General features: G+C 43.2%; 1 long non-coding RNA gene across 1 annotated transcript in view; it reads left to right on the top strand.

Moving 5' to 3' along the window:
- Positions 1-26,213, top strand: part of LOC145514952 (uncharacterized) — a 383,828-nt gene extending 357,615 nt beyond the window's left edge. The window contains exon 4 of the long non-coding RNA XR_014060581.1: positions 23,070-26,213. This is a non-coding gene — a long non-coding RNA (uncharacterized LOC145514952). The remainder of the gene's footprint in view (positions 1-23,069) is intronic.
- The last annotated feature ends 962 nt before the right edge of the window (positions 26,214-27,175 follow it).

Below are 27,175 nucleotides of genomic sequence, written 5' to 3'. Positions count from 1 at the left end.
CTGAAACAACGGACTTCATGGCTACAAAAAGTTTGAAAACCACCACAGTCATATAAAGAGGCTTAGGAAGCAGAGATGCCTGACTTCAGATCCTTGTCTTTCCATTTATGTGCTGTGAAATCACAGAGAAGTTAACTGATCGTCAGAGCCATAGATTTACCCTCTCCAAAGACTGTGATGAAAGTATCCACCTCTTAATGTTGTTATGAAGGTGGCAGCAGTCAGTATGCAAATAGGCTGTCACAGGACCTAATGCTTTTAAGTAGGGCTCAAGAGATGATAGATATCTTCATAGTTATCATTTCAGTCCTACAACCTTCATAAATAATTTAAAAGAAAGGTAATTGTGGGTGACATGAAATGAGAGGAAACATAGAACTTGACACAATGAGGATTTAGAAGGATGTTTAAAAGGTTGAAATTGTGGGCTTAGTTTACAAGAGGAAGTTTAGTAGGGATAAACATAACATTTCACCTTGAAGTCGAGGAATACAAGTATGTACATAAGAATATTAATAAAATTGGAGATGACGTGGTCTAATGGCAGCATGTCAGAGGATCGTAACTTTTCCTTTGTCCAGCCTTATAAAAGGGCTGTATTCAGAAATGTGTGTGTCTTACACATATATGACTTGGCAAGCCATGCATGGGTGCTGTTTAGGTCCTGCTGTTTTATGAGAGGCCAAGATAAACTGGAGTAGTTTGCTTCTTTCAGTAAACATTCATTGAGCATATCCTGTAGTTCAGGTACTCAGGCTACAACAGCAAACACAAAGAGATTGTCCATTGATTTCTTAGAGCTCACAGGCTAGGGCAGGGGAGACATATTAAGTCACCAGCTAAAACATACATAAAATTAAAACTGTGATACGTGCCAGGAAGGAGAGGGCTATGATGTTCAAGGAATCTTTGTTGGGAGAACTTCTATTCAGGGAGATCAGTTCAAGTTTCCTTGGGAATTGAAGATAAAGCTAACACCTGGGAAGAATAAGCTAAGAACTGGGAGAAGGAGAGAAGTGGTCCAGGAGAAAGGTTCACGGCCAGAAGACTAGATGAGAGGGAATGAGGCACCCTGAGCTCTTGCTGAGTAGTTGGGTAGGACAGAGAGTACAGGGGGGAAACTGTGGCCAGACCATAGAGGATTATGTAGGCTGTGCTATGATTTAGATTTTTATTCCAGAAGCAACTGGAAGTCCTTGAAGGGTTTTAGATAAGGAAATAGCCTGGTCATATTGGCCATTTGAAATGATTACTCTGGCTGCAGTGTAGAGAATAGATTAGAAGCGGGAGAAAAGTGAATTTCAATAAATATTTGGCTTTCAACAGTTACTCTCTCGCTATCAGTAAGGAAAAGAACCTGCTTCATTCTACCACAAAAGCTTAAAATATGATCATTAAAGAGAAAAGTTTTGAAATAAAATCTTATTTTATTGTTTTATTTTGCATTTTTCATTGGAGACATTGAATAATTTTTGTTTATTTGGATACTTGCTTTTCTTTTATAATTCGTTTTTTTGTGTGTGTGTGACTTGAAATTTAAAAAATTTGGTTTTAGAGTTGTTGTTACAGATTTTCAAGCATCCTAAAAATATGAAGGCATTATCAGTTTGTTTTATTTTTGAAACTTCTTGAAATATAATTGATATATATGGAAACACACACACATGATTTGTGGGGGTTTTAAAGAAATTTTTCCTTTATTTTGTTACTTTTAAAAGTTAAGAAAAATTTTAATTTTTGTAGAAAAAAATATGTTTTTTTAAATCTCTTTGATGCCTGGATACTTTGAGAAAAATCAGCTAATTTTACACTTAAAAAAAAAAAACTTTTAAAGGTGCCTTAGGTATACATTTAACTCTTTATTCCATTTGAGACTTACTGAATGGACTAGAACTCCTAGAAAAAATTAAAAAGTAACTTTGGATAGTATATACTCTTATCTAATTTTTGATTTTAGGAGGAATGTTGCTAGTGTTTCACTATTCAATATAATGATGCTCAATTTAACCTAATTTTCATTTCACACTAAGTCAATTTTATTTTATGTCAAATAAGATAAATTTTTGCTTTTAATTATGATTAGTTATGTTTTATTGATTTATTTTTAAATTTACCTTTAGAATTTACCTATAAATATGATGCATTGTGTTATAGATTTCCTATGTTTGGTTGTAGTAAATTTTTCTTCTGATTTATTCATGCATTCGTATAATAAATACTCATTAAATGCTTCCCACATGCCCAGCACTCCTTTTGGGGGTAAGGGCTCAGCAGTGGACAGATAAGGACCCTGTTCCCATGGGGGTCCCTGTCTGGGAGATAATAAACATATATAAAGCTAAATGTGAAGAAAAGCACAACATAGTGAGTAAATAGTGGGCAAAGGGGAGAATCTATTTCAATCATCAGAGAGGGCATCTCCTTTTAAGTTACCAAGTGATGAGATGGTGAGAAGCCTGTAGGAACAGTCCCAGCTTCCTTGTCCGTCTGGGAGTTTCTCAGCTGTCAAAGGCACACATCTGCTTCAATTTCCAAGTCGTCCTTTCTGCTCTTCTCTGTCTCCAACGAGGACCTAGGTTCTGCTATCTAGTATCCGAATTCTCAGTGGGCCTCAGAAGAGAGCTGCGCGTGTGCGACCTTTCCCCTCCTCTCCACTTGTTTGTCCCTGTGGCTTCTGGCCTGGCGCTGCAGAAATCCACAGTCTGCCCATTTCTTTTTTTATTTTTAAGTCCTTATCAAATTTGTTGCAATATTGCTTCTGCTTCATGTTTTGGTTTGTTGGCCAGGAGGCATGTGGGATCTTAGTTCCCCAATCAGGAATCAAACCCACACACCCTGTTTTGGAAGGCAAAGTTTCAACCACTGGACCATCAGGGAAGTCCCTGCCCATTTCTTAAAAAACATAATTTCTAGCAACATGTTCTTCTCCCCCACCCCACCCCGATGCCCATTATCCCTTTTTGTTCATTTTTTCATCTATTTATTTAGTCATTCTTTTATTCATTTGTTCTACACATTATTTTGTTAGTGTCCTCTTTTTTACTAGGTATGATATTGTTGCAATACTGTTAGCACTTCCTTAGAAGGTTAGGGGTGTCTTGTCAACAGACTGGGCTCACACCCTTAGCCAACCCACTTGGATGTTGACTTTTCTCCTCTGATCAGATCTCAGTGCTATGTACTCTCACAAGATCATATTTCATGCTCAGCTGTTACTCTTTAGTGCAGGCCTGCTGGAGCGAGAGAAGGACCTGTCTTACACCATGGTTTCTCAGATGATGTGCACAGTTCTTTGTTGTATAAGGTGGGTTTGGGAAACTACATTTCTAGTAACGGTATTTTCTTAGGTTGCCAAGCATCTTAGAATCAAAATTGATTCTCATCACAGCACACATCAATGTTATTGTCTTAGAATGATTACAGATTAAAAGGAGCCATTGATGGGGAGAGAAGGAATCTCCTACAGTCTTAGTTCTGGGTATCTGAGAAGGATATTCCTGGGCATTGCCTTCTATTTCTTTCCTGGGCATTGTAAAAATAAAGAGCGTAAAATGAAATTTAATGGAGTAAGGGTCTGATATGTTACCTACGTTCTTTGGGGGCATTTATGTTGCTATGAGGGGCTTCTCCATTGCCTCAGTGGGTGGAGAATATGCTTGCAATGCAGGAGATGCAGGTTTGATCCCTGGGTCAGGAAGATTCCCTGGAGTAGAAAATAACAACCCACTCCAGTATTCTTGCCTGAAAAATCCCGTGGACAGAGGAACCTGGGGGGTTCTCAAAGAGTTGGGCGTGACTGAATGACTATGTGTGCACGCACGTATGCTGTTATGAATTAAAAGGGTAGGATTTATGGTATATTCCAAAAATGTGCTCTTCCTTCAATCCCCATCGTCAATGCAGTTAAAGAAAATTCCCCTTGGATTTTTGTCATTCGTTTTTTCTGCAAGGGCCAGCTGCTGTCTGTTATAAGTATCTTCAAGTGTATTTTAAAACAATTTGGAGAGAGGCAGGCATAGAAGGAATGGCTGTTCTGTCTCTATGTTCACCGGAAATGTCCCTAAGAAAGGTTTTCTAACAGAATTCTGAAGATGGAATATGCTGTCATTATGAGAATGTATTTCCAGTCTACAGAGGTGTTCAGACTCGAGCTGGGTCATCGTTTGACTGTGATGCTGAATTGGTGATTCCATATGTCTTGAGTCAGGAAATAAATGGGTTTTACCTTGTGGATCCAGTCTGGTGGATAGTCACTGGCCATCTGGGCTCAATTGGAAGAGTGTCATGATCCATTAACGAGGTCTGTCCTGGGCACGGGGAGTGGGGAGGGAAGAGGCACACATGCTATGTATTTGTCATCCTTAGACAAGGAATTAAATTAGAAAACCTATAATGCACTTCAAACACAGAGAATTTCAAGAAGAATAGCTTCGGTATTCCTATTAGATTTGTTAAAAGAACTTTATGAGCACTATTAACCAATGCAGTACTTCCAGAAGGATCCAAAAATAAAGTGTCATAGAGTTCCAAAGTGGATGGTATAAGAGATGATAAGATTCTGAGTGACATTGATGTTACGAGGTATAGCATGATGGTTATGAGTGTGGACTTCTGCATCTGAAGTTGGCTCAGATCACTGCTTTGTCACTCACTGGTTGATTCACTTGACTTTTCTGAGCTTCAGTTTTGTCATCTGTTCAGTGGAGATGACAACAGGACTTATCCACCTGGAGGTGAAGATAATTCAACAAGATAATGCATGTAAAGCATTTAGCACCATGAAGCTGGACTATAGTAATCACTCTATTTAACATAGGTGTGAGTGTGTGCATGTATGTGTGTGTGTGTGTGTCTCTGCTTCAGATCTTAAAAAACTTGAAGTTCCATGAAGGAGTCAGTTTTGTTCTACTCTTTAGAATCTTATTAATCTGTGAGTTAACAGGAGACTCTAAAGGTGATAACTATAACCCTGTGACCTTCCCCTGCCCAAATGCCACACTCAAAATTCTTCTAAACTTACTGTTTCTTCCTGTGTGCTCTGCACTTCGGAATGTATTAATAGTGCCCTCTGCTGCCCACAGTGCGGCAACTTAATGGGAGCTCCTGGGGCAGACGGGGTGGGAGGTGGGTCTGGGCATCTGGCTCCTCCATCTTTCCTTCTCATCCTCAGACATATTTTCCTCCCAGTTCACAGCTCCATTTTCTCGCCTGCAATTCCAGCTAAGCTCTGAGTCATCAATTTCAACCTTTAATTCAAATTTGTGCCTGGACCTGAACCAAGCCATAGATAGATACCCATAAAGGTTGTGCAGATGAGAATATATGGTTCTCTTGCTTTTGATCCCCAGGCAGGCCCAGACTGGTTCCAGGTGGCAGAAGCCAAGTCTATTTTCTTGTGTTACAACGCGAGACTTAAGTCATGCCCAGAGCTGGCCGAGAGATCCTTTGAATCAGAGCCGTATGCAATGCAGCTTGCCATGTTTATTGACCGATTTCACTCTTAGTTCCCTTTTCACAGCCAGATGCCATCATAGTTCCACAGGAAAGTGCTCCAAATCTGCTCACTTTTTCTTTCGTGGTGGTATGGTGGTGTGGAGAAATTACGATGGAAGCGAGAGTAAGGACTTCTGACAAATTTAGGCTCCATTTGAACGCTACCTCACTTAGACCTTTTAGTGTAATTATAATAACTCCTCTCATGGGAATGAAATGTGACAATGTTGATGATACAATGATCAGTACCCAGAAAATCCTGTCCATTATGCCTCGTAGATACAGGTTAGACACAGGGAGATCGTGGAGAAGGGTGAGGCAATGAATGGCTTTCTGCAGTGGCGTGTGTGCCTCGAGTGGTGAGGCAAGAAGCTGAGGTGGGTTTGTCCTGCATCAGTCACACTCTCTCTGCCCTCCCCTTGGGGCCAGGGTCAGTCAGGCAGGTGCCCAGGATGGTACAGCCTGCATCTCCCGGGTGGAAAATGTCATTCACTTCTCCCGCATCAGAAGTTTGTCCCCAACTCATGATTCCAAACACTGGAGCTAACCATCCAAGTTAAAGAGAAATGCAAAGTCTACAAACACTGCATATAATTTTCACACCCCAAAAGTTCTGTTTGCTTCCACATGGCTCCACAGTATATCACAGCACAGCAGTTGTGAACACAAACTTTGGCTGACCCCAGCCATGCCACTCACCAGCTCTGTAACTTCGGACAAGCTGCCTGTTGATTTCCTTATTCCCATGGCAGGAATACCTAAACTCACCCCCCACAGAGCTGTTTCGAGAATCAAAGTCAGTAGTGCATGCAGGCACTTTTGCACAATGCCTGACACAATTAATGTTAGTTGCTAGTTCAGTGATAGTGTCATGCTGCAAAGAAGCTGGCCCACCCTTTTCAAAAAAGGAACCAAGTGATGAGCCTGAGGAAGTGGTGGTGCTGAGTTCCTCCCCTCTCTTGCTGCCCCACAAACAGGTTGCTAACCTGGGTATTTCTCATTAGTCTGCAAGAGTGTACAGATCTAAAACCATTAGGTAAGCATCCGATCTGTAGTCTCCAGACATGGAGATTTTATAGATCTGTATCCTCCCTGCTTTGGAGGATGGTTTTAAAGACTAAATACAACACTGTGTGTGAGCACGTACACATATATGTAACTCTAGGAAACTTAAATAGACTCATCAACGTCTTATGCCAAGCAAGGACATTCAAAAACAAATGTACACCACTATCTACTCTCACCACCATTTCATAGAGGAGATTAAAATTATACATGATGTTGTGGATTTTTCTTTTCTCTTTAACTTGCATGATTAGTTTCAGTGTTTGGGTTGCATGCTTCTGGGACTCCAGGATGGTCAGTTATGATTTGTTAGAAGTCAACTAGCATTTTCGACCCAAGGGACACAGGCTGTCATATCCGGGGCTCCACCCCTAACCCATACTCATCTCAAGGGTTGTAGAGACTGTGGCTGGAACACCGAACAAGATCGCCTTTTATGTTAAATAAATTTAGCTCTATGGCGAAACTTAAGATGTTGTTCATTTTTATAGAACATGTGGAAATTTGATCTCCACCCAGCTCTTGGGAATTGTTGGCACAGAGGGCAGGAAGTCCTCAACTTTGCAAACAGCTTAGAGCTCCACAGTGAGCTCCTCTGAGAGGGTGGAAGGGGAGGATGAAGAGAGACCAGTGCTGCTCTCCTAAAGGTCACCGCAGGCAGGCAGGCGTGCTTTCCAGAATGGCTGGAGGATCGGAGAGCATGAGGGGTGGGACAGAGGTGCTTGGATTGAAGCCAAGCAATTCAAAGTGATTTGCAGAGATTACTGAGGCTTATGTGTCCTTCACTGTGGTGAATAAGCAAGTGGCATGCTGTCCCCAGAGACCAGCACCAATCAGTCATCCGGTCCCCGAGGACATCCCAGGCTTGCCAAGGTCTGGTCCAAAGTAGAAGGGACATAATCAACTTATGGAAGGAGGGGAGGGAGGTGAGAAGCACAGCTGTGTTTAAATCTTAATAGAATGAGAGGGAGAGAGGTTCCTCCCGACCCCATCCACACAGGAAGGTATCAATTTGACATTAATGTGACAGCAGCAGTTAGAGAGATGGGGGGCAACCTGCCAGCCTAAAGGGGTAAGAAGTCATCCTTAGAGCATAACAGTCATCCCCTGTGAAGACCTAGAGGAAATGAAATAGAGGCCCTCGAGCCACTAGCTGCTTGTGTGACTATCACAAAATCATGGCAGGCAGTGGAGCCAGATAGACATGGTTTGTATCCTGGCTGTACCACTTCTGAGCCATGGAGGCTGGGACAGATGACTTACCCTCTTTATCTCTCTCCATCTTCTTGGTCTGTCTCCACCCGGTTCAATAGCATAACCACCGGCCACACGTAGGTATTGAGTCCTTGAAAGGTGGCTGGTGTGACCTAAGATGTGCTGCAAGTGGTAAAGTCCCTGCTGAATGACACTTATTATTTTTTTAAAAAATTGACCGTAAACTATTTGATTAATTATTTTTATATTGGTTACATGTTGACATGTTGAAATGAGAATATATTGGATATAGCATTAGATAAAATTCATTGTTAATTTTACTTGCTGCTTTTTGCCTTCTTTTAAAAAAATATGACCACTAGGAAATTCAGTTATCTGTGGCTTCCATGTACACTTTGAGGCATCCATTGCTTTATTGCAGTTTTAATCCACAGAATTAGGAGCAGAAGAAGAGAATGAGGAGAGAGGGCAGCTCCACAGAGAGTCCCACTGTGTGCCCAACACTGCACCCTGACCTTAAACCTCTCAGCCACCGTTTGCAGTAGCTACTATATTTGTTTCACAATTTTACAGATGAGGCTCCCAAAGAAGAAATGATTTGCTCAGGGGACCAACAGTTAATACACACCAGAGGGTGATTTGAGCCCAGGTATTTGGACTCAACATCCCAAGGTCTCACTATTAATTATTGCCTTTGAGGCAGTCAGGGGTGGTCAACAGTGTCTATCTTGCCGACCACTGTTTTAGAGATTAAATGATACATTGTGGGTGAACTCTTAGGTTAGGGCCTGACACTTTGGAAGAGCAGCAGGAAATGATAGCTGCTATTGATATCAGTGTTAAAATAATAATAGAAAAGAGGAGGAGGAGGAGGAGGAGGGAGAGAGGGAGGGGGAAGGATCATGCCACCACCACCGCGAGGGGCTAGGCGCTCCCTGGGTATTTTCCACACAGTATGTAATTTAACACTCACGGCAAGCCTGGCCCATGTCACCTTCCTTTCCTTCTTGCATTTTTGCTGGTATGAACGTAAGCAAAATCTGTGAGGCACTTGAGTGCTCAGTCTCACTTCACGGACCTTTCCTGTGTTCTGATGTGGGATAGGAAGCTTGAGATAGTAAAGGAGGGTGCTGGCGGGGACTGGCAGGCAGTGAGCACACCACGGAGCTGAGGGGGAGGACCAGCTTGGGGTTTTATAAGAGAAGAGTGAATGCTCTATTTTTAGCATCTGACTCACCCAGGGAAATTTGGAGCCCTGTCCCCAGCACTCAGAAACTGTAAATACTAAGGAAGGAATGACCAGTTGTTGAAGACGTCAGTGAGGGCGGGGGAAGGAAACAGAAAGAACGGCCGTGGAGTCTCACTAACAAGAGTCGTAATTCTGAACCAGCCAGATGCCAGTGGGGACGGGAGAGTGGCGTTTTCCCTTAAGGAATTCTAGAAACGTATTTCATGTGATTGGCCTTGCCCCAAAAGAAGAGGAGAGAAAGTATACTTTAATTGGACTAAATAAAGAATCGAGCCTAATTGGGTTGGAAGGCAACTGCCTTGAAGTGAGAAAGATGTGAAGGGTAGTGTGTGTTTACCGGGGGGTTTGGAAACTTCTGGTAACAGAATCTATTCCCAGCCTCATCCCTGGTCAAGGGGCACGGGGCACAAAGTCAGTAGGTCAGCCATTCCTGCTGTTGCTGCTGCTTTTTCAACCCCAAACACGTGGCCTCTTGTCATCAAGACAGACTTCCCCCACTTTCCAAAGGCAGTGAGTGGATGGCAAGGGTCAGCCTTTGTCAGACTCCATGCCAGGTCCAGCTGTGGCTGCACACTTGCTACATGTTAACCTCCTTGAATCCTCACTCTAACCCTCTGAAGTATTTCTTTTTATCCTTCATTTTACAGGTAAGATTGAATTATTCTGCCAGGCCATTTGATTAAAAGTTGGTAGAGCCAGGATTCTAAACTAGGTCAATCTGACTCCCAGAGCAGCTGATTCTGCTACATCATGCAGCCTTTTTTTTGAACCCCATGGTCAGGACCTGAGATTTCTCTACCTGCACTCGTTCCACGAAGGAGGTCTTACTGCTGTGACCTCTCGGAGGAAAGGGCTGGTTCACTTTAACCGCCATGCAAAAGGAAGGCTAGAGAGTCAGGCGGAAGGGGGAGTGGGGAATTTCTCTTTTCTTTCATGTGACTTGTTTTTGTTTGGAAGTGAGAGTGAGAGAGACAAGAGAGTGAGAGGGAGAGAAAAGGAAAGAAGAGAAAAAGAAAGTTCTGAAAAAAGAGTCACAAGGTGCTCAGTGTATTTTGTAAAATGAAATTAGATCATTGTTAATAAATTAATACTGTACATCGTGATCACTCACACACATATAGATCTATACACATCCATGTGCATAAATACATATATGTGTCTGTGTGTAAATAGCTAGCTAGCTAGAAACTTGTTTGGGTTACTAAACTTTTTTAGTGTCTACTATTTTTTATAATACTCAGCTATTTGTTTATGGCCTTTAAAAAAATCCAGAAATTGCCCTTCAAAATATAAAATAGTTAATTGACATGATTATTTGAATTGCTCAAGGAGCATCAAAAATTGAAACAATTCCCCAAATGTGAAACCACCATTCACTTGTTCCAAGCCACCTCTTCTTCCCAGAGGCAACTGCTGCTATCAGCTTACTATGATTTTTTGTAGCCTTTTTTCCCCTTTTTTGTTTTGTTTTTTAATTTTTACAATGTCTTGTTGGTTTCTGCTGTACAGCAAAGTGAATCAGCTATATGTATACACATATCCGCTCCCTCTTGAGCCTCCTTCCCTTCCCTGCTAGGTCATCACAGAGCACAGACTAGCATTTTTGTGTGTAGGAACATAAAAAATCATGGTTTCTTTCTTGTATCAAAAATGGAATCCTATATCATATATTATTCTGCAACCTCTGCCTTTACACAATGTATCTTTTTTACTTGGTGTCTATGTACCACCCCAGAACACAAAGGAACCAGAATTCATTTAACCATCCTCTACTGATAGACATTTAGGCGGTTTCTTGTTTTTCACTATTATGAGGATAATTCTTTAGTCTTTCATTCTAGGGAATGCTTGATGTTTTACAGTCAACATATGGCTAAGTAAATATTTAAAATTTTATGTTGACATTTTGCTGTCAAGTTCAGAACTTTTATTATGCAATTCACCTCTTGAATTATATAATATGTATTATCACTTTCCAAGTTTTAATTTACAAGACGACAGCTATAAATGTTGATTGTCTTTTTCAGACAATCTTCAGTTTCTGTAGCTAAGAGCCAGTAAACAATACTGACCCCTGCCTTGGATATATGAAAGGATGCAAACAAGGGACAAAATAGAAAAGTGGAGATTCGAGGGTTCCAATCCAACCTTCTTCCTCCCCGTGGAAGAACCAGGTGGTTATCAAGTGAAAGCTCAGATGTATTCATGAGCAAGGCCAGTGCCAAACCTTTCAAATTCAGGGTCTTTGATTAACTGTGCTGGAGAATACAGCTTGGACCTAAGGTCAAAGTGAGCATTTTGGCAGATAACTGCTAAATCTAGAATTTGGACCTATCTGAAGTAAAGCCGGGTTTTCATTTCTAACTAATTACCAGCCAGCCAAGCATTTCCTGTTGTCCACTGACCCATCATTTGTGGGGAAATAGAGTTATGCTGTCTGCTTATCTATCCTTATCCTTGGTAAGTAAGAGGCCAGAGGATGTCAAACCACCCCCGTCTCCACAGAAAAGTCATCTCTGACCTTCCCATAAGAATAAGTAAATGAGGAGGAGCAAACGGGGCCAGAAGAACTCCAGTCCCACTCTTTCCTGGAGAATGGGATAGAAGTGCAGTCATGGAAACACGCAAGGAGGTGAACTGTGTCTCTACCCACATAGCACATGCTCTGGCCTGTTAGCAATCCCCCTTAAGATTATAGATTTTCCCCAAAATAGTGATATTAATTTTTGTTTATAATAGTCATAAACAAAAATGTCATAGCTTTGAATAGTGTCCCCCTGCCCCAGATAAGCGGGGCTTCCCTAATGGCTCAGTGGGTTAAGAATCCACCTGCAGTGCAAGAGACATAGGAGATGTGGGTTTGATCCCTGGGTGGAGAAGCTCCCCTGGAGGAGGGCACGGCAACCCACTCCAGTATTCTTGCCTGGGAAATCCCATGGACAGAGGAGTCTGGCGGGCTACAGCCCATGGGGTTGCAAAGAGTCAGACACCACTGAGTGGCTAAGTGAGTGTACACACCAACCCCCGCCCCCCAACCCCACACAGGACCACACTGTAATATCTGCTCCCTGTGAATGGTATCTCATTTGGAAAAAAGAAAGTCTTTGCAAATATAGTTAAGTTCAAATCCTGAGAGGAGATTATCCTGGATTAGCAAGATGGGTCCTGATCTAATGACAAGTGTCATGAGAGACAGAAGATACAGAGAAGGCCGCGAGAAGTTGGAGGCAGAGACTGTAGGATGTTGCCATGAGCTAAGCAACACTAGGAGTCTTGAAGCTGGAAGAGGTGAGGAAGGATTCTTCCCTAGAGCCTTCGGAGGGAGTATGGCCCTGCTGACACCTTGATTTCAGACTCTGGCCTCCAGAACTGTGACAGAATAAATTCCTTTTGTTTCGGGCCTCTAGTTGGTAGTCATTCGTTATAGAAGCTCTCAGAAATGAGTACATTTACCATGGGTAGCCTCTCCCTTCTCCAGCAGATCTTCCCCACCCAAGAATCGAACTGGGGTCTCCTGCATTGCAGGCAGATTCTTTTCCAACTGAGATATGAGGGAAGCCCCGAGGATGAAATAAGGAAGTGGTATTCTAGTCCAAGGTAGCATATCTAGATAAGGCTGGCTTCCTTTACTCTAAACTCACTTCCTTCCTATCACCATTTAGAGCAGGAGTTGTTTTTTCCCCTTACTCATGACCCATTGGTTAATATAACTTGCTTTTCCACCTGGAGCGTTTCACCTGAGCTTATTCACAGCCCCTGCCTGCTGATAGCCTGCTCTGGCAGGTGGCAGGAAGCAGGTGGGCCTTTTATAAACAGTGCTTACCTCAGCTCTCTTCTGCTTACCAGCTCTTCTAGGTGGATCTGACTTTTCTGCATTGGTGTTTTGATTGTCCATTAGTCTAACTCCCAGCTCCAACTGTTCAACCAGCTTGGTTAAAGCAAAGTGAGAAGAAGAAACCAAGGCTCTCTACTTTTGCCGATAACCTGAGTACTCCAAGACAGGCTTTGTCTATTCAGAAGGGTTTTTTCACCTGGGAAACTTTTATAAGTCAACTGATTCAATTCTCAGTTCCCCAACATTGGCCCTTCTGTCACTGTACCACATAATTTTACCAAGGCCAAGGTTCTTTAGCATCTTTACCTTCTTTGGTCCTTTGTTACCAACTGGTACTTTAAAAAAGGAATCAAATCCTTCACTTTTTTGGTGGGATGTATACTGAGCAACAAATTGAACAAAGCAGAACAGCTTGGGAACAGTTTGTCCAATGTTTAGCTCATTGAATTTGCACCTGGCCACTGGTAATCCTAACAATACTAGAGGAGATAACAGGCAGAGAGAATCCTTTAGGGTATATCTTCCCAACCAGTGAGGATTCTTTCAGTGAGGATTCTCAGAGTGGCTGGTAGTGCCAGCTTCATGATTGTGCCCCCTAGTATAGTTACTGGGGCTGGGGATCATGAATTTGGAACATGAATTTTGGGTTTGAGTATGGCCTTAAGGTGGAAAATCTGAAAACCAGCCTAGTAAGAGCAATAGATGCAGGAGGCAAAGCAGGAGAGATAATAAGGGAAGACTCCTCAGGGGGAACCACCAGTGGTTCCTCAGCTCATGAAGACTCAGAAAGGCTTGAATCCCCCTTGCATGTAGCCCTTTGTGTGAGGTGGGTAGGGAGACTACTACAGGAACCACAGCCGTGAACACACACGTTTGTGATCATCAGAGACCACTTTGTCTAATGGCGTGTCTACTGGACTCGGGAAGTGGACAATACCAGAGTCTGCCTGTATTACTTTGCTGAGGTTCATAACAAAATACCACAGGCTGGGTGGCTTAAACAACAGAAATTTATTTTCTCACAGCTCTATAGGCTGGAAGTCCAAGATCAGGATATCATCAGGATTGGTTTCTTCTGAGATTTCTCTCTGGCTTGATGATGGCTGTTTTCTGCCTGTTTCTTCACGTGTTTGTCTGTGCTCCAGTCTCCTTTTCTTGCAAGGACACTGGTCATATCAGATGAGAGACCACTCACATAGTCTCATATCATCTTTACCTCTTTAAAGACCTATCTCCAAATACAGTTGTGTTCTGAGTACGGGAGTTAGGACCTCAACATACAGATCTGGGGAGGGGACACAGTTCAACCCATTGTCCTCCCCTTCCAGGTCCTCCTCAACATCAGTCTCCCATTCATCTCCACTGGCCTCTCTTAGCGACCAACTTTGGGTCTTTTCCCTTATGATCTTCCCCATTGAGAGTTGAGGTTCACTAGCTCCTGGGAAGTCAGTGCACTGATGAATATTAAAATACGGGCTCCAAGCTCTTGAAATGCAAAAGTGAGCTGTGAACCAAGACTCTGCTCTTCCCTCAAGAAGGCATTTGGCATTTCCTTCCCTTTGTGGCTACACCACACCATATCCAGGGCCCTGAGGTTAACTAGGGCAATTATTAGTAAATGGTTCAAGCGTGGTTGCCTCAAGGTTCTGATAGATAGGTCAAAGGAATATGAATGCAAATGCATTTTTTAAAGCACACTGCAGCTATTGTTGGGTATAATGGAAAGTCATTAAGCATATTAGCTGCTGATTTTATAATTAAGTGCTAACACTTTCTGGATGCAACCTAAGTAACAGGAGATATTGGCCATTTGCAAAACATGTTTAAACAAAAAAGATTCAGAGACAAGAAGTGCCTCTCATCTTAATTATTTTTTTTTGCATCATAAAAACCTCATGAACAATGCGTTTGCAAAGCATAATGGATGTGGAGCAGCTGTAGAAAACATCTCACTTCCTTTGTTTGGAAACATCATTTTACATTTGGAAAGGAAAATTCTGTCCAGCTGATTTTATTCCAAAGAGAGGGCAATTCTCTGCTGTCTGAGACGCATCTACCCGTGTCTATCAAGCATTGGTAAAAACTTTAGGGGGAATGGTTTGAAATTGTGCTTGCTTTCTGTCAATGCTGCTTCTTCAAGGTCTCCAGGTGGCTACTGAGTCTGCAGGGGAAGGCAGACTGTTGAACATCACATCCTGTCCTTGAATCCCAAGGAGCAGACTTTCTTGCTTTCGAAAGCGGAGGAAGAACTTCTTGTCCTTTTCTTTTTGGAGCCATTCACAAGCCATCGGCATCATTCCAGACTTGTTTTTCCACATGGATAAAATAAAACTACTGATCACATCACTAGGAGCAAAACTGCACTGACACTTCAGCTGACCGTGCTTGGGGAAGCAGTACACCTCACCTTTCCAGGTTCTTAGAGGTGACTGTATAGCCATTGAACTCTGTCCAGTGTACTCAGCAGTGTCCAACATAGCTATGGACCCTCTGGGTTCACAACATTCCCTACCTCTCTGAGTTGACCCCCTTCAGGGGACAAGCCATCTGTGTACTTTTCTATCAGTTAGCCAGTGCCATGTAACAAACCCTCCCCAAATGTAGTGGCTTAAACCACAACTATATGCTCCTTCTCACGAGCAATTGGTGACTGGGTGGCTCTGCTAATCTGGGTCAGGTGTGGTTGATCAGGACCGGGCTTGCTAAAACATCCGTGGTCAGTTAGCAGGTCTACTTGAGGCTAGTTAGTCTAGGATAATCTTTCTTTTAAATTTTATTTATTTATTTTTGATGGCACTGGGTCTTCATTGCTATGGGGTGGGATTTTTTCTAGTTGCAGGGCCTGAGTTTCTCATTGCAGTGGCTTATCTTGCTGCAGAGCACAGGCTCTAGGGCATGTGTGCTCAGTAGTTGTGGCTCACGGGCAGCATGTGGGATCTTAGTTCCGGGACCAGGGATCGAACCCATGTCCTCTGCATTGGCAGTTAGACTCTTAACCACTGGACCACCAGGGAAGTTCAGTCTAGGTTGATCTTTGTTGGGATAAGTTAGTATTTTCTTTGAGTGTCTCTCCTCATCCAGGTGAGCCTGGGCATGTTCTAAGGATTATAAGTATGGTAGATAGAATATTGGCCTCCAGAGGAGACCAAGTCCTAATCCTTGGAATTTGGGACTATGTTATCTTTACATGGCAAAGGAAATTTTGCACATGCGATAAAGCCAAGAATCTTGGGATGGGGAGTTTATTCTGGGTCATCAGAGTGGGCCCATGGAATTACTAGAGTCCTTATAAAAAAGAGGCAGGAGGGTCAGATACAGAGAAGGAGATAGGATGACAGAGCAGAGACTGAGGTCATGCAGGGTCATGAGCTGAGGAATGGAGGCAGCTTCTAGAAGTTAGAAAAGGCAAGGAATATTTCAGGTATGACCTAAATCAAATACCTTATTATTATACAGTGGAGGTGATGAATAGATTTAAGGGACTAGATCTGATAGACAGAGTGCCTGAAAAACTATGGATGGAGGTTTGTAACATTGTACAGGAGGTGGTCACCAAAACCATCCCAAAGAATGAGAAATTCAAGAAGGCAAAGTGTTTGTCTGAGGAAGCTTTACATATATCAAGGAAAGAAGATAAGCAAAAGGCAAGGGAGAAAGGGAAAGATATATCCAACTGAATGTAGGGTTACAGAGAATAGCAAGGAGAGATAAGAAAGCCTTCTTAAATGAACAATGCAAAGAAATGGAGGAAAACAATAAAGTGGAAAAGAATAAAGATATAGTCAAGAAAATTGGAGATATCAAGGAAACATTTCATGCAAGAATGTGCGTGTTAAAGGACAGAAATGGTAAGGACCTACCAGAAGCAGAAGAGATTAAGAAGAGGTGGCAAAAATACACAGAAGAACTATACAAAAAAGGTCTTGATGACCTGGATAATCATGATGGTGTGGTCACTCACCTAGAGCCACACATCCTGGAGTGTGAAGTCAAGTGGGCCTTAGGAAGAGTTACTATAAACAAAGCTAGTGGAGGTGATGTAATTCCAGCTGAGCTATTTAAAATCCTAAGATATGATGCTGTTCAAGTGCTGAACTCAATACATCAGCAAATTTGGAAAAATCAGCAGTGGCTACAGGACTGGAAAAGGTCAGTTTTCTTTCCAATCCCAAAGAAAGGCAATGCCAAAGAACAGTCAAACTACCATATGATTGTGCTCATTTCACATGCTAATAAGGTTATGTTCAAAATACTTCAAGCTAGGCTTCAGCAGTACGTGAACTGATATGTACAAACTGGGTTTAGAAAAAGCAGAGGAAATAGAGATTAAATTGCCAAGAGAAAGCAAGGAAATTTCAGAAAAATATCTACTTCTGCTTCATTGACTACACTAAAGCCTTTGACTGTATATCGCAACAAACTGAAAATTCTTAAAGAGATAGGAGTACTAGACCACCTTACCTGTCTCCTGAGAAACCTGTATACAGGTCAAGAAGCAACAGTTAGAATCAGACATGGAATAGCTGAGGATTCCAAATTGAGAAAGGAGTACAACAGGGCTGTATACTGTCACCTTGCTTATTTAACTTACATGCAGAGTGCTTCATGCAAAATGCCAGGCTAAATGAATCACAAGCTGGAATTAAGATTGCTAGGAGAAATATCAATAGCCTTAGATATGCAGATGATGCCATTCTAATGAAAGAAAGTGGAAAGGAACTAAAGAGCCTCTTGAAGGTGAAAGAAGAGAGTGAAAAAGTTGGCTTAAAACTCAACATTCAAAAAACTAAGATCAAGACATTTGGTCCGATCACTTCATGGTAAATAGAAGGGGAAAAAGTGGAAACAGTGACAGATTTTATTTTCTTGGGCTCCAAAATCACTGCAGACGGTGACTGCAGTCATGAAATTAAAAGACACTTGCTCTTTGGAAGGAAATTTATGACAAACCTAGGCAGTGTATTAAGATGCAGAGATATCACTTTGCTGGCAAAGGTCCATATAGTCAAAACTATAGTTTTTCCAGGCTTCCCTGGTGGCTCAGATGCTAAAGAATCCACCTGTAATTCAGGAGACCTGGGTTTGATCCCCGGATTAGAAAGTTCCCCGGAGAAGGGAATTGCTGCCCACTTCAGTTTTCTTGCCTGGAGAATTCCATGGAGGAGCCTGGCAGGCTCTAGTACCTGGGGTTGCAAAGAGTCGGACACACCTGAGTGACTAACACTAATATAGTTTTTTCACTAGTCATGTACCGATGTGAGAATTGGGCCATAAAGAAGGCTGAGCGCTAAAGAATTGATGCTTTCAAATTGTGGTGCTAGAGAAGACTCTCAAGAGTTCCTTGAACTGCAAGGAGATCAAACCAGTCCATCCTAAAGGAAATCAACCCTGAGTGTTTATAGGAAGGACTGATGCTGAAGCTGAAGCTCCAATATTTTGGCCACCTTATGCGAAGAGCTGACTCATTGGAAGAGACCCTGATGCTGGGAAAGATTGAAGGGAAAAGGAGAAGGGGGAAGCTGAGGATGAGATGGTTATATAGCATCACCGACTCAGTGGACAAGAATTTGAGCAAACTCTAGGAGATAGTGAAGGATAGAGGAGCCTGGCCTGCTGCAGTCCATGGGTTGCAGGGAGTCACATACAACTTAGTGACTGAACAACAACAAAAGATCCTCTCCTGAAGTCTCTAGAAAGGAATAAAATCTGCTGACACCTTGATTTTAGCACATAAGACCCATTTCAAACCTCTCACTTCAGATAAGATAATAAGTTTGTGTCACTTTAAGTCACTAAGTTTGTGCTAATATTTTACAACAGGAAGTCACTGGAGCATTTTGAAGAGAATTGTGTTGTGAACTTCCTTCAGTTCAGTTCAGTTCAGTTCAGTCGCTCAGCCATGTCTGACTCTTTGCGACCCCATGAACCACGGCACGCCAGGCCTCCCTGTCCATCACCAACTCCCGGAGTCCACCCATACCCATGTCCATCTAGTCGATGATGCCATCCAACCATCTCATCCTCTGTCATCCCCTTCTCCTCCTGCCCTCAATCTTTCCCAGCATCAGGGTCTTTTCAAATGAGTCAGCTCTTCGCATCAGGTGGCCAAAGTATTGGAGTTTCAGCTTCAACATCAGTCCTTCCAATGAATATTCAGGACTGATCTCCTTTAGGATGGACTAGCTGGATCTCCTTGCAGTCCAAGGGACTCTCAAGAATCTTCTCCAACACCACAGTTCAAAAGCATCAATTCTTCAGCGCTCAGTTTTCTTTATAATCCAACTCTCACATCCATACACGACCACTGGAAAAACCATAGCCTTGACTAGACGGACTTTGTTGATAAAATAATGTCTCTGCTTTTTAATATTCTGTCTAGGTTAGTCATAACTTTCCTTCCAAGGAGTAAGCGTCTTTTAATTTCATGGCTGCAATCACCATCTGCAGTGATTTTACATTTAAGAAAAAAAAAAATCATCGATTATGTGGAAGATGGAATGAGGAAGTAGAAGCATTTGCAGGAGTCCAGAGAAGAGATTATGGAGCTTGGTCTAAGGTGATGGCAGTGGAGAGGAGTGGTAGAATATTCATGGGTTTTAAAAATAGACTCTAGGACTCGGTATGTAAGAAATCCGTTGAAGGGGGTAAGGGAGACAGAGGATCCTGGATGACTCTCAGATTCTCAACTTAAGTTGCCGAAAAGATGAAAATGTTATTTATTGGTTATGGTTAAAGGAAAATCAGTTTTGGAGGTTTGGTGTCTCTATGTGAGCGGAGGGAGTGGATTGAGAATTCCTTTTTGGATATATTATGCTTCAAATGTCTGTAAGACATCAAAGTATAGGTGTCAAATAGCAGTTGTTTTTTTAATGAATTTGAAACTCGGGAGTAGTCTGGGCTAGAGGTCTAAATGGAATAGTTGTCAGTATAAAGATGATGCTTAAAGCCATGGGGACAGATGAGATTAAGAAGATCACAGGCTGGGGAGGGAAGAGGCAATGTTCCATGTAGAACCCCCTAATGTTAGCTATACTCTCTTATTTGGAACTTAGGCTGAAAAATAATTCTGCTAGAATGTCGAGGTGGGAATACACAACTAAGGAGATTTCTTAGTTACTCATTGCACTCCACAATGTATAACATGACTGGACCCAAACAGGTTATTTTTTAGCACTTATTCATAATGGAAAGAGGTGATGCTTTCTTAAATAAATAAATAAAACCACATATTTAAGAAAAGACTGCCATCATAGCATGTGTACTGTGATACCCTTTGGCTGTGTATACCCATGAAAGTGCTTTAATATGGGTTCATCGAATAAATAATGATTATAAGAAAAGGGTAAATACTTAGAGGAAGCAGAAGGAAGTGTACTATGTGGAGGGCAGCGTGGCTTCCCAGATTGATTCATTTGCTCTTGTTGACTATTTCTATGCTATAAATCTCAGTTGAAGAGTCTAGCTGTATCCAAAATGAGGGCCCAGAAACTCCAAACAAGAATACAATAGCTCACCAGGGAAGGCATTAACCAACCTAAATGCTGCTTTCCTTCCCTGAAGAAATCTCCTCCATCTGTGCCAGAGTCGTTATCTCTGCCTTCTTCGGTAAAGAGGAAATTTGTACTATCAAAAACAGGATTTGTGTGTCCAACTGACTTCAAAGATATTAAATGATAAACTTTCCAAATAAAGAATAGAATGAACTCAAAGCTCCCCCTCTGCTTGCTGGGTAAATGAAGAAGGAGCCTCAGGCAAAACTTTCTGAGGGAAGGAAAGCAGGTTGCTTGATATCCTACCCATAGACAGGCTCCGACAAGAGCTCTGTTTCAAAGACCTTGTCCTACATTAGGGCCTCTGACTAACTCATGATAATTGCTTGGTTATTTTTTGTGTAAGTTACCTTTTATTGCAGACTACTCATGCTGCTATATTCTTGCTGGATGAAGAGTGTATCAATTAGATATTGTCACCAAAAGACCGATAATAAGGCATCCCCAAACTCAATGGCATTTTACAATAAGTGTTTATTTATGTCCATGTATCTGTGGGGCAGCTGATGTTGGCTCAGGTGGCTCTCTTCCACATATTTTACTCTTGAGCTCAGAATAAAGGGGTAACAGTTTTCTGGGGAGAGGTCTTGTGTGGTAAAGCTTGGAAACTCTCAGAAGGGTGAGCACTGTGATGTCATGTCTCTTAAGGCCTAGATTCAAAAGTGATATTCACATTTCATTGGCCAGAGCAAGTCATATGAGCAAATCCAGTATCGGTAGGGCAGGGGAGTTTACTCCTCCCATGAAGTTTGGGGAAAGGGAGTGAACACTTACCAAATGATAAGATAATCGACATAGAGAGGAATACTAATATTTCTGTTTTTTAGATGGGAAAACTGAAATACTGTGAGATCAATGCCATGTCTCTGAAATAGCTCTCAGTTGAAACTTAGAGAAATCATTTTGTATTGATTACCAAAATGGTTATTCTATCAGCCTATTTTTGCATCTCCATGTACTTAGTCACCAGATAAAGTTATTTCCTAGAAGGGACCTGAGTGACTTTCCTTCTATTCATGGAATGCCTGAATGGCACTGCCCACACAGTGACCTGGTCAGGTAGTTGAAAGTTGATCAGAATGACCCTCAGGTGATTTGAATGATGGCATTAGAGGATGGAGGGAACAAAAAGTGCCCACCCGACTGAGAAGGCATTCTGAGACTGAAAAATGAGGCAGGCAGCTCCATGTAATCAATGGGTCTGTTTACTATAGGGTAACTTACTCACAGGGTGGGATCTGTGATCTAGAAGCATTCACAGCTCCACTCTGCACTGCTGAGGGGCCATTGGGACAACTTTATAGTTAACCTAGGGCATGGGGGTAGGTGTTCAGAAATAGGATGTATGTTCCTAAGTAAAGACTTATGAATGGGTAATTAGTCTTCCGGGTACTGGGAATATGTAAGGGAAGGTTTTCATCATTGTTTAGGGATGAACAGAGCATGGAGATTACTTGGTCCTAAGGATTAAACAATATCTATTACCCACAAAGCCCTTGACAACAGAGAAGTGATTCACTGCACAGTACAGTTCTGGGTGGGATCAGCAAAAGGACAGGAGAAACTGTAAGTACCCAGGACAGCATCTGTTATACTAATGGTCATAAAAATGGCTTATAATTGGATTACATGACACAGTTTTGAATGTTTTCTCTTTCCAAAATCAGTGAGCTATTAGTTAAAATCCCTGTTCCTGGGAGATCAAATCATGACCATATTATGGCTTGAAGTCATGACAATATGGTAAACATAATTAATCACTCAAACATCAATTAAAATTTTCCCAACTGTCAAGATAACTATGAGTCCAGTAGTGGTATAGTCTTAAAGCCAGTATGGTTTGGTCAGCTTGCCCAAAATAATGGGGGCATGTGTAACCTCATGGCCTCAACAGTGAAGACTGAGGATTTTTGTGCCTGTGAGGGTTTTTCAAAGCCTAGTCTTAGACGCTAAATCTCTCTTCTAATTTCATCCTTAAGAAAAACTGAGGCCAGCTTCTCCCACCTCTCTTTGAAATCAGTGTTGGCTGTGCTACTGTTTCAGGAAAGGACATGCCCCACATTATTTTTCCTGCCATGTGTATGGACTTGGAATCCAAAGGCAGGCTTAAAAGGGAAGGAGGAATTGGTGGTTGCATGACTGTGAGGAATTCCAGAGCACAGGAGTTCAGCAGTACCTTTCCATCCAAAGTCCCCCTAGAGCCCTGAAGACAAGGCTCCAAGAATGAGGCTGTCCTCCTGAGAAGAGGCATTAATTGAAGTTCACTTTGTCCATCGAATGTGTTCCACAAAACTCATTTCCTTTTCCTACTGAGCTGACAGATATTTCCCAGCCTTCCTTGCAGGTCGATGGAATCACGTGACTGAGTTCCAGCCAATGGGCTGGGAGTGCCCTGCACCACTCCCGGACCTGCTTGGTGCAAACCTCCCTCGTTCACTCCCCACATTCTCTTTTCACCAGCTGTCTGTCCTCACGAAGGCCAATGTTGGGGCCTCAAGTTAAAGATGGCAGACATGCCCTTCAGCCAGAAACACCTTCTGTGGCAGGCTACATGAGCAAAAAATAAACTTCCATTTTGTTAAGCCATAGGTATTTGGGAGTTTATAAGTTAGAAGTTAGTGTTGCACTAATTAATGTGATTTATTGTTTTTTTTTTTTTTAGACTCACAGTACAGTCTCTCCCTTTCCTTTGTCTCCAAGGCCTTGCTTGGACACAGTGGGCCATGTGAGGATCCAAAGGCATCTTTCCCATCTCTGAGGGCCTAGCAGATGTTCCTGTCATTGAACCTCACATTCTGTCCATGATGAGGCTGATGACAACTAAAATTTATTGAAGACTTACTATATACCAGGCATTTTATGGGCTTTATTGCATTTTAACCTCACAAATCCACCAATGTTTATCCCATCCATTTTTACTGTTGAAAACATCTAGGCTCAGGGTAGATGAGTAATGTGCCCAAGATCGCACAGCTAGGAAAGTGGGGAGGTCAGGAATGGAGCCCAGGATGGGGACTCTAAAGTGCGTGTCTCTAAGAGCTGTGCTGAGCTCCCAGCCAGGCAGATCGTTAGCCCTGCTGGTAGCCGTTTCTCCAGGCAGCCTCAGACTCCCACTTCTCACAGCCATCCTGGAAACCATGGCTGCTCTTTCAACTCTCCCAAGTGACTAAGCTTTCCATGGGTCCATCCCTGGCTCTCCTGAGAGCCGAGCAGAAGGACGCTGCCTGTGCTCCCTACTGCAACACCATTCATCTTCCAGCTGCCTCTGTTTGGAAGCAGGTCTCCCTGAGCCAGCCCTTTCATTGAAAAAAACTCTGCCTTGCCCTTTTGCTCACCCTCCCTGGGAGGCCGCATCTGCAGGAGACTCTCCTATTCGCTCTAATGATGGAGAGACTGATTACCCATCGCCCCGCTTTCCAGAATGCTGAAGCCAGTAGTGGCGGGAAAACCACCATCAAGGCTACCGCATCAGAGCATGGACTTACGGAACAATGATGAATGGGCTTAAAGAGGCTGGCGACTACTCTCGCAGCATAATAAGGTGCTGACTAGCAGGCTGTCACCAAGAAGGGCGTAGACACTCCCTTGCTGGAATCAGGGCTACTTTTTCTCTTTCTGGAGGAGGTCTGAGCTCCTGTCACTGTCACTCAACCTTGGTGTCAGCGTCCGGGAAACAGTCAAAGGCAGCTGAGAGAACTGGGAGGCCCTGGGAGGTGACTTGGGGTGAGAGGGTGGGACGGCCGTGAGCATGGAGTAGGGCTCCTGACCAGCTGAACCCAGACTCCTCAGCATGTCCAAGGTGGCCATGATCTGAGCCTGAAGCTGAGCCTATAGTTGTAATTGAGGCAGTGTGTGGAGTAGTGGTCAGCAGTCTATTGGCCTTGCTTGGAATGTTTACTCCATCACTTCCTTGTTGGGAGGCCATACCATAGTTAATTCTTAACATCTGCAAGAGTCAGTTTTCTTATGTGTGCAGTGGAGGTTGTAGAAATAATACTGCTCCAAAAGGGGAGGACCTATGCAATAGGCAGAGAAAGCACTTAGAAGAGTTTCAGCTTTTATGAAGTTTACCTCCTAAGCTTAGCTTGTTTGGTTGAAAATAATTTTCAAGAAAACATTGGGGCCCTGGAGGAAAATTATGGAGAAATCCACTTGTGTTCTTGTAGTCATACTCTTATGCTATGACCAACCTAGACAGCATATTAAAAAGCAGAGACATTACTTTGCCAACAAAGGTCCATTTAGTCAAAGCTATGGTTTTTCCAGTAGTCATGTATGGATGTGAGAGTTGGACTATAAAGAAAGCTGAGTGCAGAAGAATTGATGCTTTTGAACTGTGGTATTGGAGAAGACTCTTGAGAGTCCCTTGGACTGCAAGGAGATCCAACCAGTCAATCCTAAAGAAATCAGTCCTGAATAGTCATTGGAAGGACTGATACTGAAGCTGAAACTCCCATACTTTGGCCACCTGATATGAAGAACTGACTCATTTGTAAAGACCCTGATGCTGGGAAAGACTGAGGGCAGGAAGAGAAGGGTTTGACAGAGGATGAGATGGTTGGATGGCATCACCGACTCTATGGACATGAGTTTGAGTAAGCTCTGAGAGTTAGTGATGGACAGGGAGGCCTGGTGTGCTGCAGTCCATGGGGTCACAAAGAGTTGGACATGACTGAGTGACTGAACTGAGTCATACCTTTGCGTTGGGGTTCTAAGGCAGTTCAGTTCAGTCACTTAGTTGTGTCCGACTCTGCGACCCCATGAATTGCAGCACGCCAGGACTCCCTGTCCATCACCAACTCCCGGAGTCCACCCAAAACCATGTCCATTGAGTTGGTGATGCCATCCAACCATCTAAGGCAGAGGCGGGAATAATCCTTTAAGTGCCCCACCCCCACCCCCAGTTCTCTCTGCTGGTGAGAGTCTATCTGGAGTTGAAGGGTGAAGAAGTGAAGTGGATGCATTTTTCCCAGTGAATGAGCATCAGCTGGCCTGGTTCATCCTTGGTCGCCTGTGTTTTTCCGCTTCCTGTTTGGAGGTGGCACCTTACTGCCAAGGTGTAGATGAGACAGAGACATTGAGGGAGGTGGAGGCTGACCGCCAAGGCAGAGGAGAGATTACCACCATGGCTTAGATCCTGAGAAGGTGAAGGAGATAATAGTCTTCAGGGAAACCAGAGAGGCTGACTTTTGCTCTGAGGAAGGACTCCTCTTTCATTGCAAGAGCACTTAGAGAGCCCTGCTTGGGTCCCATGGCAAGTTTGTACAAGTTTAAAAAGTTTGGTACAGGATGCCTTTTCTGGGGGATGCCCTGGGGTCTGAGGACCCCGTGATCCAGCAGGCAAGTCTCTGCCACCTCCCTGCCTTCTCTTTCTGCAAGAGAAGGTAGACCAGGCCTTTTTTTAACCGCTGACCCCCAGTTGCCTTTCCTCTGTAATTGCTGGCATTGTAGGGGTGGGGAAGGACAAAGCCACTTCCAGTTTTTCCTGAGAAACCAAGAATTTAGGGTAATTTTCTCAGCTGCTTCTTCTGGCCACCTCCCCTTGCCCTCTCCCCTCTCTGTTCCAAGTCTCTGGGGGGTATTTGGAAACCCCTGGCTACCCCCTCTCAGCCCCTGCTGTGACAGGGTCTGTCAGTTTCTGCTCCCTAAACCTTCCCAGGCTCCGATAATCTCCTGTGTCTTTCCCATAAGCTCTTTTGAATTCGCTCGCTCATGTAACATCGAGGAGAAGAGCTGTGTTATTATGCCAAAGCCAGCTTCTCCCATGAGCCATTGTCACACAAATAAAATAGATGTTTGCCTTTGTTCCTTGTGTTCCACTTTTTTTTACACTCCCAGGCACAGGCTTTTAACAGAGTTTATTAGAAATGGAAAAGAAAGCCTCTAAAGGCAGCAAGGGCGCCTGAGCATTCTTCTGATTCTAGCTCCTGCCCTTCCCTGGTGCCTGTGTTTTCGATAATAAATGTTGGGGGGGGTGCAGAGAGATGAATGGGGACTGATAAGTGCAAACCATTATTGCGTTCAGCTCTGGGACCCCTGGCGCCCAAGCTCCACACTGTGACACCATAAAGCACTTTCCTGCCGTCCTCCCATGTCCTCCACCCAGACCTGTAGGAGGACTTTTCCATAATGGTGCAAAGGAGAGAAGGCACTGAGAGTCCTAGTACTCCGCTTACTGGTTCAGGCTTTGCCACCAACATTAGGGGCAACTGTGCTGTGTGACTGAAGCTTTCTGGGCTTCCATCTCCATCTGTGTCGTGAACCTGTAAACTTGTTCCTGCTTCTGGAGGATGCATAACTATGTATGTTAAGATAGTCTTCCTTGGTTAAGGAAGAAATATAGGCCCCTCCATGCACCCAGAGTGCCTGCCACTGGTTGCTTTCCCATAGGACTCCAGAGACCAAGGCTAAAATAACTTGGTAGGATAATATCAGATGTGCAAGCCCTTGGAAAACTGTAAAGTGCTATACCTGAGTGCAGTTTTGCTTGTTATCCTTGAGTCTGCTGGTCTGTGGTGGGCCCGTTGTGGGGTGCTGAGAGGGAAAAGATGAAGGAAGCTGTGAGAGTTGCATAGGCCTGGTTATTGATGGAGGCATCTAAGGTGGGGTAAAACCTGGACAGTGTGGAAGGGAAGACTGAGGGAAGTGATGGGTGGTAAGAAAACAGGTCAGACAGTGCATTGGAGAAAGTGCTTGTCTTAGTCCATTCAGGCTGTTGTAACAACATACCACAGACCAAGAGGCCTACAAACAATAGAAATTAACTTC

Source organism: Giraffa tippelskirchi, chromosome 7 (assembly GCF_054371585.1).
Source record: "Giraffa tippelskirchi isolate mGirTip1 chromosome 7, T2T-mGirTip1v1.2.pri, whole genome shotgun sequence".
Classification (NCBI taxonomy): domain Eukaryota; kingdom Metazoa; phylum Chordata; class Mammalia; order Artiodactyla; family Giraffidae; genus Giraffa; species Giraffa tippelskirchi.
The sequence above is the reverse complement of the archived record's forward strand: the minus strand, read 5'-3'. Positions and strand labels throughout refer to the sequence as shown.